Raw genomic sequence first — 11920 nt, forward strand, 5'->3', positions numbered from 1 at the left:
ATCTGCCGTCCGCCTCCCCTCTTAACAACTTGGAACAGAGCCACAACCGATTCCCTGTCAAAACCTTCTTGGAAGTTGTAGCAGCTGGATGCTAATGGGGAGCACATGGAGCGTGTCCTGGCTGCTGATCACCGACACGGAGCAGAACACAGGTCCAAATGTTTCACACACTCAGGTCTCTAGAGGGAAGCATTCCTGCTGGGCTGATACGAGTCAGTGGGCGTTGTTACGCCTCAGAGTTTGTGGATTAGTGCAACCAGGGTATTTTTTTTTTCCCCCCCATTTCTCTTTGTCACTTTTATTTATTTGTATTAATTTAAAGATTTATTTTAAAATAAAATCCTCCTTTCCTTAATTTCTTAAGCACAAAACTAAACCAAACAAGAACACCATTCAGTGTGTCAGTCATCACGTGGTTTTAGGGTCACATGACCAGCCGCACGCCAGAGTCTTAAGAGACAGCTGCTGCTCATATGGCTGCTGCTCACCAGCTTTGGTAGGAGATGCTGTCCGACGATGCTGCAGGTAGGCTTCTAGCCGTTTGAAAGTTCGACTGCTGGAGGGAATAGTAATTTGTAAAAATACACAGCATTATGGACATTTAGAAATGTCCATGTCTCAACCTTTAGATGCATCATTGTGGATTAAAACCTTCACGGGATCACAAGGTTTGACAAGTGGGAACTGGTGAGTGTTTTGTTGTTTTGTTTGTTTACATTAATGGAATTTCGACAAAGTTTTATGCATATTTGTAATAAAAATGCAGCTATTTTTACTTTGTCACCAGGAAGAGTACAGCATTTCATTCTTGTCCCATTTCCTCCTCCTGAGGTAAAGGTTTAGACTTAACGTTTATGGTTGAAATAAGATGGCAGAAATTAATGTTTAGATATCAGTCTCACGGGAAAGAGGAAAATGAACCAGACACATTTATAAACTCCCAATCTGAGTCTGACAAGCTTTGAAAGAAAAAGGAGAATCTTCCACATTAATGTGAAGGACTGCCCGTGTGTGTGTGTGCATGTGTGTGATCTCAACCAATCCTCAGTCTCATCTCCTACTTCACCTCATCAATCCCAGCTGATTCGCTTCCTGACTGATGTCTGCAAACTCTGTGTTGGGTTGGATTGACCTTTCCCCCACTGGAAGCTGAATTAAAGGAACGACAGTAAGATGTCTGACACAGGATTCCTTCTTGGTGGTGCAGCAGCAAAGCAGATCACTATGGATCTCTGTGCAGCAAGTCAGGATCGATGCTGACGGCGTGTCTGCTGTCGAGTGGCTGTGGAAGTTCATCCCTGATATCCGTCTACTGATGATGCAATATCAGGGTTTTGTTGACATGATATATGTCATCACTATTTTTACTCTCAAGGTCTTTAGTGCTGAAGTATTCCTGGTTTCTTTGGGAGTAAAAGGAAATTAATCATCAGCAGCACAGAATTAGAAAAAACTTCTGAGCCTGAATCTTTGGAGACGACTGATCTGTTCACACCCCTGCAGTCTGACACACACACTGACCGACTATTCGGTGTGTGTTGTGTGTGTGTGTGTCTGATCTGCTGGGACGGAACTTCAGAGTGAAGTGTTGTTTCTGGCAAGAGCCAAATAATCCTGAGGACAACGTGGTGAGAAGCCTGATCCTCCAGGGTGAAGCCAGCTCTGTCTGGCTGAGACACCTGGAGGATTTGACGGACGGCCTCCAGTCCAGGATTAAAAAATAAAAGGAGTGGACATTTATTTTGGAGCCGTCTGCGTCTGGTTAATGAGGTCAGCGGCTGCAGCCAAGAAGAAAAACAAGAGAAAAGGCCTGAAGCTGTTTGAGACGTGGAGGAATGAAAAAACAGTAGCTGCATTTCCAATACAAATGTTTGCCAAACTTGGCCAATAAAATTAGTCAATACTAGCAAAAAAACTATTTCATAATTGCTGCACTTCCGTTAAATAAGAAACTTAGTTAAAATCACACATAAATAGTTTGTTGTACATGACGTTTCTCTGTTTTTTTTTTTGTTTTTTTTCATAAGTGCTTTTACGTTGGTGCAAGATGCAGCAGATCTGTTCATTGCAGGGCAGGAGAAGAATTCACATTTGGTCTTTAACAAAAAGTTCACACAATCAGTTGTAGAACGACTTTCAAAAATCAATGGAAATACTACAAAAAACAAAAGTTTCTCTTTGACATTTAGATGATAAGAGTTCTCACCAGATGCACCAAGAGACCTGTGGATCATCTCACTGTCTGATGTCATCAACCAGGAGGACAGAAGATTCACATTTTACCCGGACACAGGAACATGTGCCGTTATATCATGAGGTGAAACATCTTAATTATTTCCACCAGTTTCCGTTCCCTGATGGGAAAATACTGGACTAATAAATAGCAGCAGAGGTCTGAGTCAGTCCTGCTTCGACAAACTGATGCTAGGAAGAGGGAACAAGCTGAAGAGAAAGGAATATTAAACAATGGAGATGGTAAAAACAAGCTCAAATCTGGTCTATCAGCCTCTCATTGGAGCACCTTGTCCGACATCTCAGTGTGTGGACAGATGCACGACACATGCTACCCCTTACTCTCAGCAGCTCAGGCTTCACTTCTGTTATGTAGTCACCAAATACACCAAGCTAACTTTATGTTTAATAACCTTTTAATAAAATTAAAAACTTTATATAGCTGAAAAGCAGCCTTGCGTCTCTGATTTTATTGACAAATACATGATACTTCTGTTCATTTGACTCACTTTTGGCAGTAGCCTGAGGATCAGTCATCTTCAAGGGAAACAGCCAGTCTTGGTTCTTCATTCTGATTGGCTCAGAGGAGTCAGCCAATCATTGGGTCGACTCATATTGGTTCTGTTGGACTGATGTTTTTGGTTCCTCCACAGTGAAGCATGAGCGTTTTCGAGAAGCTGTCAAACACTGACCGGAGTTTGTCACCAACATCACTTCCTCTCCCATAGATCAGTGCCGATCATGTTCCAGGTGTTTTGATCAGTGGAGCCCCCTGCTGGTCGCTGCAGACAATGCCAACTAGAACCAGGCCGGGTTGAAGTGTTGCTTTGTGTTAGCCAGTAAATTCAGCCCCCTGTTAGCTGAAACCAGAGCCTGAGATGAATCAAACCGTGGATCTCTCTGCGTTCTCTTTCAGCAGAGCTCATTCGAAGCGGCGTGACGGCTGAAAAACAATACGTTAAAAATAAATAAATAAACACACACACACACACCGTGTTTGAGCCGACAGGAGACTCGGGTCTGTGGCGGGCCCAGGGATGCTCTCTGGGCTCCAGCCTGATATCCAGTAACCCCAGAGAGACAAGGAAGCACCATGGTAACCGTCTGTAACATGTTGGGGAGGGAAGATTGAGGCTGATGGGAGGCAGGGATGTTTCCAACAGTCTGAACTCCTGACTGAGAGAAGAGATGATGATGCTCTGGCGCTATCTAGTTAGCAAAAGCTATGACATGTATGAACAGTGTGGCAAAGCAAAAGGCTAAAGTGGTCCAGGTCAGTAAACTATAAATTCCAGTGAACATTTAAACACTGGAACAGAGAAACAACAAATAAAATTAATTATGGATTCTCTGTAAATAAAATTATATAAATAAGAGGAATACTTCAGACCAAAACACCAGGTTGAAGACTTTTATCATGCAGTTTTTGGTACAAAAAAAAGGAGCGAAAAAAGATTAAAACGATAAATCAAGCAAATGAAAATGACTGTTTCTTTTCATTTACCATGCGATTAATTGATTTATTGTTTATTGTGACAGGCATAACTGACATTGTGAGTTAGAGGTGTTAACATTTTCTCATTTCCACTCAAACACTTTAGGCCAAAGAGCAGAGAAGAAAACACACACACACACACACACAATGCAGCTCTGCCATTTGTGATTCAGAAGCAGCTGGGTGGGATGTATGTGTGTGTGTGGGGGAGACTGTGTTGACAGCCTGCAGGCTGCTGTCAGATCCAATCAGAGAACAGACTGGGAGCAGTTTACTCCCAGCAGGCTCTCCCGGAGCCACCGCTCGGTCCAGAACGGCGGCAGCAAGCTGGGTCGGGTTCTGACAGAGTTGGACCCAGAGCCTCTGGCTTCCAGGATCCAGGAGAGAGAAAACTCAGAGAGACGAGGCCAGCAGCTCCATTCCAGAAAAATCCTAGGAATTTGTCATGCGAAAACCCATAAACTACAAGACAAAATGCACATTTACACATGGGGATATGGGACATTTCACTCTTGTGATTCACATGTAAAAATAATATATTGAATTTTATAACCATGAATAATTCCACATCCACATGTATTACATGTCTACATGTGCGTTTCACATGTGAACTTTTGTTAAGTCCTGTGTTTGTCTGCACGAAAATCAAAATTATGTTTTTAGAAGTTCAGGACTCTAAGATCGACTTCCAGATGGGTCAGCACAGCTTTAAACTTTGAGACTTCAGTTTACGGGACAAAGCTGAGCAGGAAGCTGGAAATCATCTAAAAACACCAGCAGTAGAGGAATGCTGACCGTTTCAATCAGCAGCATGGAAACGCTGCTGCTCACGTAGAAAAACAATAAAACTTAATGTCTAAAAACTCAAAGCATTCTGACTCCTCCGTCTCTTCTTCTGCTGCAGGAGCGGCTCCGCTTCCTTCATCAGTCCTCATCACTGTCTCTGGAGGAAACCTGGTGAAAGGAGTGAGTGAGGCTGCCAGTGTGTTCATCGCTCCAACATACCACAGTCCCAGGAACATCTGTTGAGCTACTTGCTGCTCCTCCACCTCCACTTACTGAGGAATTTCTGCTTTTATTTGCTATTCAGGAGGCTTTCCAAGCTTCTGTCCATGACGCATTTATGGCTTTTGAACTTTCTGTCCACACAGTGAGGCAGCGCTGCTGCTTGTTGATTAAAAATCTGTCCTGTGGAATAAAAACTAAACAAACAGAATAGTTCCAAAAACAACCCGTGGTCTGAAAAAAAAAAAAAAAAAAAAAAAAAACTGGAACACTGGGGAGGGACGCAGTGGACTACGTTCCAACAAGGAACAGAAGCTGAACATCCATCTTTGTGTTTGTCAGAAGACAGAAAGAAGGAAGAAGAACAAACCCACTGAGCTTCCATCACCAAAATGGAGGGACAGTTGAGGAAAAGGAGCAGCGCCTCAAACTCTGATCCAGAGAGGATCAAACTCTCTACTTAATGTTCACAGAAAAATTCCAGTCAGCCCAGTGGATGATCTTTCTCCTGCTCCAGTTTCTACCTCTACCCACCAGAGGTATCAGTATCTTCTGTCTGCTGATCCACCTGGGTCAGATTCAGAACACCGCATCAAGGCGCCACTGCCTAGTAGAACGGATTCAGTTCAGGAGACAGGAAGTGGTCGATCACAGACAGACCTGCAGGGCTGCAGAAGGAAAAGCTGAGAGATGATCCGTTTACTCAAACAGGATGAGAGGAAAAGCTGGGATTTGGGCTTTATTCTGTCACAGTAGATACAGTTAAAGGATTCTGGCTTAACAGCAACAGGTTCTGGACAATGTGCGAAAGACATCCTGCAGATGGCGCTGATGAATGAGTCGGAAAGGTATGAAAGCGTCAGGTGAGCCCACCTTCAGTTGGATCAGAACACATCGACATTGAATCAGGTTTTAGTTTAGCTTTTAGTTCCAACAGGATTTTACTTCCCAGTATAATGTACTTCCCAGGCACATGATGCCATTTTGTAGCACATAGAGTAACTTGATTAATTTAAGTTGTTACAAAAATGCAATATAGATCAAATATGACTTAAATTACTTTGTCGTCTCTGTCTCTTTAAGAAACTCCTACTCTTTATGAAACTCCGCCTTCAGGAAGTCATCAAAACATGACTCCCCTCTTAATCTTTTAGCAATGTTTTTACCAGCGTTGCACTGAGAAGTGACAATAGATTGAGCTAACAGTGGTTGTTGCTTCACTCATGGTGGTTAATGAGCTGAGTTTTAGCCACATCAGAGGAGACTTTATCTATTTTTCTGTGATTTTCTGGGATAAACTCATAATAACTCAATAATAGTTCCCCTAAGGAAGTTCTGTGCTTCACTTCCAGGAGAACAATGCAAGTAGGAGGGTGAACAGGAGCTGGATCACCAGTCAGTCTCCCTGGTACCCAACAGCCACAGACTGGAAATGAGCTCATTCACTGAAAACTGTCTCAACTTTCCACTTGGGTCCATGAATCCCCAGCAGCAAGGTGAGCCATCATTAAAGGTCTGCAGCACTTTGTGCAGAACAAACTGTAGAGGCCACATCAATGATGCAGAGGAAGAACGAAGCAGGAGCCAAGCTTATTAGCAGCTAACAGGAGAGGGATTTATGGCAAGCTGACTGGCCACAAAATAAGGGATCTCAGAGGCCGCATAAAGGCTGCTGACAGAAACTTGGTCAGAGGAAAGAGTTCCACCTGAGGCAGGTGGAAACTGAACACTGCTTTAGATTTCCTCTGGATTTTTCTGGAGTGAGAACTTGGCAGTAGAACAATGAGTGAGGCGAAATTTATAAAAAGTTTCCCTCAGCGACCTGCTTTCATCAAGAGGGGCTATATTGATCAGATCTACTAGCTAATTTAGCTAGTGTTGGTTTAGTTATGCTAGTTAGCTCTCCACAGCAGAGCTCCCATTTCCTGTCGGTTCTGTTCCTGAACTGATGAAAAGTCTGGAGAACAAGGAGAAATGATTCATCTGGATGAAATCATCTGATCCCAAAGCTCTGATAGAGACCAGAGACACGTCCTCATCAGGGACTGAATGCTGTCCTCTCTCCATTTCCATCACCTCCTCTGGTTCTTGGCCTCCAGACAGAAGCAGCAGAACCTGAGGAGCCTTTCTGAACCAGGTGAGGCCTGAGTGTTTCCATGATGGGAAATCTGTCAGATTAACAGGATGTGTGTGTTTTCTCTGCACCGTTCAGTTTTGCAAACTATCCCAGTTGCTGCCTTGACGAATAACAGCTGGAACCTGTGGAGGCTTGGTGGCAGAGCGTAAGAGAAGAAGGACAGTTAAGGTTTTATTTAAGGGTGCGTTGCTGACATTAGCCAGGTTCTCCTGAATGGTGTTTCTGAGTGACTGCTGCTCTCTGCTGTAAACTGAGATGGTTGGACTGGTGTGTACTTTACAGTCTGGAGGTCTGAACATTGGGTAGATTTGCAGACATCTGTTTTACATCTCAGTACCAGGTTAGAAGCAAAGGAAACAGCTCCGTCTGTCTCAATCAGAAGCATCTTCAACTTTGCTTCAAATGAGCTAAAGGAACATAAGAATGTAAAGAGCAAACAGAGGCCAGTTTTGTTGAAAAGCACAAAATGTTTAATATTCATAATTGCAACCACAGACGGTAATTTTTGGGAGGCTGAGTTTCTTGCTTGGTAACTTGAGTTACTGAAGTAAAGTATCTGGTCTGAGAAGGTCCGACAGAAGAACTCGGACTCCTCTTCAAAGAACATCTCCTAATAATCAGGCGTGGTCAGGAAGCCAGATTGAACCCAGGAGCTCCACCCTCATGTCTGGCCGAACATCTCAGAAACATAACCCAACCTTCATTAGTCTCACCATGAGCCCTGAACCACGCCGTGTTTTCTTTGGGGCCAGAGAGAATCACAGCCTGAATGTGAACAGGCCCGGCCCATCATTATCTATGTTCATGCTGCCTTGCTCTGTGGCCATCCATAACAATCTGGGCATCAAATGAAACCCGTCTGGTTTCCTCAAGACCCACCATCAGAGTTCTGACTGAACCGTTCTGAGGCAGACCATAAGTCAGACTCTTTTACATGCTCACACCGCCACGTTACAACCCTGGATCCTGAACAAACGTTTTCTTCAAAGAGATCATTGAGAAATGATGTGGAGTTTTCTCCTTCAGTCGTCTCTGACAATATGAACCTCGTGGCTGCAGAAATGAGACAAAATAGGTAAATGTATGTAATAGAAAATGAAAATAGTGATTGATATTCTTTCAGGAATAGAGAAAATACACAGACTAGAGTCAGGAGTAGCATTACAAGCTGTAGACGTTTTGTTTGTAATTCTGTTGGTAAATTGGTGAATCAGAGGTAAAAGAATCTGAACATGGGAGGTGATTTGCTGCAAATGAAGCTTCATTTATGTAACTGTTTTTGTTCCTGAAGGATGAAAGAGGTCATTGCTTACTGATAGTGTTGTTGCACAATATCCAGCCCCAACCATTCCCTTTACACTCCTGGGCTGACTAGTGACCAACTCTCCATCTAACAGGTCCATAAAACCCCTAAACCCTTTGAGTTTTACGGTTTAATTGGATAATCTGTTTAAGCTGATGTCAAGAGAGACTCATCCAGCCACTAATTGCCTACATCCAAGTGCCACACCCTTTTCCAGTTAGTGAAGCAATCAGCTGAGTCGCCCTGCAGCCGCCTACCTGCAAAAACCACAGCAGCTCTCTCTAATTAACAATGAGCACTTGTGTTAGACTAGATTAATTTTAGTAGCTCCACATAAGCTTCAATGGTGTTGCTTAAAATCAACTAAGGTAACTTTTGACAAACCCCAAATCTCTAGAATTATGTATCACGGATTTTACAATCATTAGAAGAACTCTGCTTAAAAGTTGACTCAATTAATTTGATTGTCCACGCTCATATTAGAATTTTAATTCATCTTTATTAAACAAGCTTTTTAGCAGGGTTAAACAACTTTATACATTTAATAATCAATGATTTCAGAACCAAAATAAAATTCTAAATCAAATATCAGTCTACTACCCTTCCCTAATGGCTACAACCTCCTCTACTGTGTGGTGATCCTCGTCCCTAAACAAAGAAGGCTGACGACATCGAAGCCTATCAGAGAAAGACTTGACAGGGACTGGAGCGAGGGCTGGTTGCCCTTTGTTTGTGAGCGTGCAAGGATTGAGGTCACCCAGTCTGCCATGGGACACCATGCAAACAGTAGCAGAAAATGGTGTAGTGACCATAGCCAGGAACAACAGTCATTTTGGACAGATCTAATGATGGACAGATCCATCATTAGTGATTGTAGTTGACCCAAAACAGCACCGACTGCAGAGAGACCAAGGGCTCCGGATGGCAGCCAAGATAGAGGAGCAGCGATGCGCTGACCACTCGCCTGCCGAGACAAAGAAACTTCCCTCAGATGCCCTGCGAGACGAACACTGAGCAACTCCCAGACCAACCAAGCCAAAGCTGTTAGCAAATAAGAGTAAACTTTTGTGACTCAGAGAAAATCACAGCAAGAGCTGCAGAAGAGCCAAACAAGAGCTAAACAAACACCGACTATAAAAACCTTTGGATGGGAAAGCATGGAAGAAAGATGGAGGAAGAAGAGGAGAAGGCAGGAAAAGACTGTGAGGAGACTGGATGATGAGGACAGATGTGTGGACATACAGAGATCAAAAGAGAAACTCATTTTTAGCAGCTCTGCTCTGATTTGTTTTGGCCGGACTGTCCTTAACTGTTACAGGCAGCAGTTATGTGGACTGGACCTGGCAGTGTCTCACCGTGGACCACAAGGTTCTGTTGTGGCTGGTGGTGGACCAGCCCAGAGGTCCTGAGGCCCAGTTTGACGCTGCACAGGACGACTGAAACAAGCTTCAGAGTAATTGGAGGAGCCCGGGCTCGCAAAACGTCCCATACACAGGAAGTGACCACTACACTGCCAACCAGCACTTCCTGTCTCAGACCCAAACCACAGAACCGACTGAGAAAAGAACAGCTTCACACAGACCTGGTTTATGGAAAGCATTCAAAGTGAAACAAATCAACTGTGATCCATCAAGTCAACAGCAGCGTACTGTCAGGTGTTTAAAAGACAGAAAAGACTGGAACTAATCTAACATTATAAAACTCTGTGTCCACACACACCACTGGGACAGATCCATCATCCTGTCTGCTACTAAAATACATCTGTTGTTGTTCGATGGAGCCACTGATGTACATTCAGAGAAACTTTCTGCTTCATTTACCTCTTACTCAGTCTGAAGAAAACAAAGTGAAAGAGGCTGACAAGGCAACATGATATCAGAAGCAGTTAAAGATAAATGTAACATCAGAAATGGTCATCATCATAAATGACACCTCACTAATGGATGTAATGGAAAGAACACAGTGAAAACACTAGCTGCGTTTCCATTAAAAATGTGCACAAAACTTTATCATTCCACTCCTGTAAAAAAAAAAAAAACACAACTTTGCAATTGCAGTGTTTACGTTGAATAAGAAACGCAATTAGAATCACGCAATATGTCATTAATAAACATGCAGCACCATTGTCCTACAGCTACGTCCTGTGTTCTTCTTTGTGGTTTGCCCCATCAGTAACATCTGGTTGTTGATCATGTGATTTGTGGCATTTCTGCAAAATAAACCAGTTTACCAGTATACAACCGAAAACCATCTCATCCTAGCGTCAAATCTTTTTATTAAAAAAATGAGTTTTCTCAAAATTGTTGTTTCCATTGGGCACAATTATTATCAAAATGTCAAATGAGCAATTATATGCTCAACTTTCATCTCCAGCTACTCATAGAGATGAAATAATGATCACGGTAGCTGTGTTTCTAGTGACCATACAATGTTGCACAATTTGGAATTACGAAAGTACATTCGCTTAATGAGCTTTCGATAGAGTCCATTAAGTGAGAGTAATTAATGCTAGCGCAAAAAGTTTTTGCATTAACATTATGTGGGTTTTTTGGCCGTATCTAAATTAGTGTATTTCGCAAAACTGCAATAAAAACACTTTCTTTGCATCACATGTCATGTGAACAACAACCGGATGTTACCACTGGCAGAAAAGACAAGGAAGACGACAGGAAGTAGTTGGAGGATGATGATGCGACATGTTATTTTTTAACGTTTTATCGCATGAACAAAATTTTTCCTGTGACTTTAATTTCATTGCTTATATGGAAACACTTCAATTACAAAATTGCGATTCTTTTTTTTTTCCATCTTTAGTGGAATATTCACAAAGTTTTGCACACATTTGTAATGGAAATGGAACTGGTGACGATGAGTTGTGCACAAACACAAACAGTCTTTAATATGAATGGAGAAACTGAAGCAGACAGTGAGTAGGAGGAGAGATTTGTACCAGAAGAAGGCTCCAAGTGTTTTAGGGTTCCTTCTTCACAGCCGGAACAGGAACGGACAGGATGTGTCATCAGTCCACCGGTCCTTCCGACGGCGGCTCTTCTCTGAGTCACACATTCAGGTAAAAAGTAACAAAAGCTGATTGTTAGGTACGACGTGAAGTCGATCTAACAGCGCTCTCAGGATGCAGCAACTCCAGGTCATGGAAGAACATGTGGAAAAGGAACAGAAGATGTCATCTCCTGAATGTTACAGCAGAGGTTTATGCTTCGTTTGGGAAAAAGCGATCGATTTATGCAAGATGCTGGTTCGGTTCCACTAGCGTAGAAAGATGACTTCAACAAGCATGGATTGTTGCAATCAACCATCACCGCAATTATGCCTCACTGCCACAAGGTAACTCTACATCCCTGAAGCTTCAGGGCTCACAAAGAGACCTCTGTTCTGTCGGAGACCACGGTTTATGAGGCAGCACCTTATCTCCACTGCAGATCAGGACGCTGTAAAAACATGAAATCTTACCAAGTATTTTTGGCCAAGTTTCTAGTGCAAATATCTTAGTACGCCACTGGAATTAGTACTTTTTCATGAATATCAAGGAATTATTTGCTTAAACAAGCTTCTATATCTTACTGAAAAGTTACTTGTAAGTTTGTTGTGTCTTATTTCGAGTTTGCACTAGAAATATCTTAGTACTCGGGGACAGGTAAGAGACATGGAGACTCTGCAGATTGCCCCTTCACCTTTCAGTTGGTGTCAGGATTAGAAACCTTGCAGGAGGCTGGAAGGCCAAGTGTGG

The 11920-nt window shown here is 42.8% G+C and overlaps 1 long non-coding RNA gene across 1 annotated transcript in view; it reads right to left on the reverse strand.

Moving 5' to 3' along the window:
• Positions 1-4613: 4613 nt before the first annotated feature.
• Positions 4614-11920, reverse strand: part of LOC106940050 (uncharacterized) — a 21390-nt gene continuing 14083 nt past the window's right edge. The window contains exons 2-3 of the long non-coding RNA XR_001422983.1: positions 8773-8778; positions 4614-4625 (exon numbers count right to left, since the gene is read on the reverse strand). This is a non-coding gene — a long non-coding RNA (uncharacterized LOC106940050). The remainder of the gene's footprint in view (positions 4626-8772; positions 8779-11920) is intronic.

This window comes from Poecilia latipinna, unplaced genomic scaffold (assembly GCF_001443285.1).
Source record: "Poecilia latipinna isolate Pla-1442-1.1 unplaced genomic scaffold, P_latipinna-1.0 Scaffold3075, whole genome shotgun sequence".
Taxonomy (NCBI): Eukaryota; Metazoa; Chordata; class Actinopteri; order Cyprinodontiformes; family Poeciliidae; genus Poecilia; species Poecilia latipinna.